Here is a 2,678-nt window from a genome sequence, read left to right on the forward strand (position 1 = left end):
TTCTAGTTCAGTTCTAGTTCAGTTCTAGTTCAGTTCTAGTTCAGTTTTAGTTCAGTTCTAGTTCAGTTCTAGTTCAGTTCTAGTTCAGTTCTAGTTCAGTTTTAATTCTAGTTCAGTTTTAATTCTAGTTCAGTTTTAATTCTAGTTCAGTTCTAATTCTAGTTCAGTTCTAGTTCAGTTCTAATTCTAGTTCAGTTCTAGTTCAGTTCTAGTTCAGTTCTAGTTCAGTTCTAGTTCAGTTCTAGTTCAGTTCTAGTTCAGTTCTAGTTCAGTTCTAGTTCAGTTCTAGTTCAGTTCTAGTTCAGTTCTAGTTCAGTTCTAGTTCAGTTCTAGTTCAGTTCTAGTTCAGTTCTAGTTCAGTTCTAGTTCAGTTCTAGTTCAGTTCTAGTTCAGTTCTAGTTCAGTTCTAGTTCAGTTCTAGTTCAGTTCTAGTTCAGTTCTAGTTCAGTTCTAGTTCAGTTCTAGTTCAATTCTCGTAATAACGATCAATTCATAAGTTTATGTCTGTATGGCAGAATATTGTCTACAGACCATTCAAACATGATGTTCAACGTTAAACTTAATTAATAAAATTCTTTTTATGTAATTCAAAGCAAAAATAATTGTCTATGTAAATTTCTCACGGGAAAAAATCGAAATAATTCAATGCAATACAAACCAAATCAAATCATAAAAATGAAATGGACAAAAAAAAATAAAGTCGTAACTTTTTTTATAGTTTAAGCCAAATTTAACAAGCAACACAAGCTAGTAAGTCAGTCAGTCAGTCGTTTGTCTTTGGTTCGAGATCAAAATGGTCAATATGTTTTTCAGCACTAATTGCAAATTGATTTTAATAAATTTCAACAAAGTTTGACTGCCACACTGACAGACGACAACAAATTTGTTGTGCCGTCGACGTCGTCTCTGAAGCCTGGCTTAAGTTGTTGCCAAAGCGAAAGCAAAACGAACTCATCCTCCAAACTTCCACTGGCTAAAACTTTTTTATTTTTAAATATAAACTGTAAAAATGAAATGTGAATGTGAAGCGACATTATAACATTATATGCTCTTGGCATACATGAAGTTTCCAACCAAATGAATGGAAAAAAATTACAGGAAAATGTTTTATAATTGTACAAGCAAATCATTGACTTATAAAATATTTATTGCTCATATTTACAAAATCGACTTATAAAAAGTAGTTTATCTTTGTTTAACCATAATACAATGTTTTCTAATGGCATTGTACTATAAGAATTGAAAATCAATTGTTAAGAACATCAGATTAGTAGTAATGAAAAATATTTTTTTGAACGATTCACTGATCACATCCAGGAAGAATAGGAACAAAACATTACAAAATATTGGTTTAAGCTTTCTTATTAGATTTAAAGCTTTGTTTTACTGTTAACTATGAAGATTAGATCAGTTCTAGTTCAGTTCTAGTTCAGTTCTAGTTCAGTTCTAGTTCAGTTCTAGTTCAGTTCTAGTTCAGTTCTAGTTCAGTTTTAGTTCAGTTCTAGTTCAGTTCTAGTTCAGTTCTAGTTCAGTTCTAGTTCAGTTCTAGTTCAGTTCTAGTTCAGTTCTAGTTCAGTTCTAGTTCAGTTCTAGTTCAGCTTTAGTTCAGTTCTAGTACAGTTCTAGTTCAGTTCTAGTTCAGTTATAGTTCATTATTTCATAATTCATTATTTAACTATCGGAAAAAAACATTTGACTCCTTATATAGACTAGGGCCAAAACAGTTACACATAAGATGATGATAAATTTACAAAGTTTACATTAAGTATAAATAATATACGAACCAGTGTTTTTACTATTTTCTGCAGTTTTTAACTCGTAATTTGTTCAGGCAGATTTATGTTCAATTTACGTTACAGTGACTTCTTGTGTGTTGGTTGGTTTTTTCACTTTTGGGGCACAATCTAAGAAGGTATGTATGTATACATATTATTTTTTGTTTTAGTTTTTCTAACTTTTATTTTGCCACATTCGTTTATTCTTTGACAATCGAATAACTTGGCGTAATTTCAAATACTAAAAAGTAGTAGTTGCTGTTTTTGGCTCAAATGTTGTATGCAACAATGGCAGTGAATGCAATGCAACATTTAATGTATGTTTTGTTGTTGTTTTATTTATAACTGTAGGCTAATAAGTAGCGTGGATTTTGGTTGTAGGTCTTGTGTTGTGAGATTTTTAACAGTTTTACATAAATCATTGTTGGAGGGTACGAGTGCGATTACATTGGATTTTTTGTAACGTGACTTTAACACATTTGCTACGACGGACGACATTAATTAAAATTTGATTGGTTGAGGTATATATATACATATTTTTTTTTGTTAGAAAATTTACCGCTTTGCACAAGTACAAAAATCGTGATGTCAAGTAGTGTTACGATAAATTAAATGATGTGTTGTTGACGAAATAAGATAGAACTTGAAAAAAGTGTTTCTTCTAAGTAATTAACAGATGTATAGCTGTTTTAATTAACTTATTACTTTTTTTAGTCTTCAGTCAGTGTATTCTTTAATCTAGTCTATAGTTGAGTCTATAGTCTAGTCTATAGTCTAGTCTATGGCCTAGTCTACGGCCTAGTCTATAGTCTAGTCTATAGTCTAGTCTATAGTCTAGTCTATAGTCTAGTCTATAGTCTAGTCTATAGTCTAGTCTATAGTCTAGTCTATAGTCTAGTCTAT

The sequence above is a fragment of the Lucilia cuprina genome, chromosome 6 (assembly GCF_022045245.1).
Source record: "Lucilia cuprina isolate Lc7/37 chromosome 6, ASM2204524v1, whole genome shotgun sequence".
Lineage (NCBI taxonomy): Eukaryota > Metazoa > Arthropoda > Insecta > Diptera > Calliphoridae > Lucilia > Lucilia cuprina.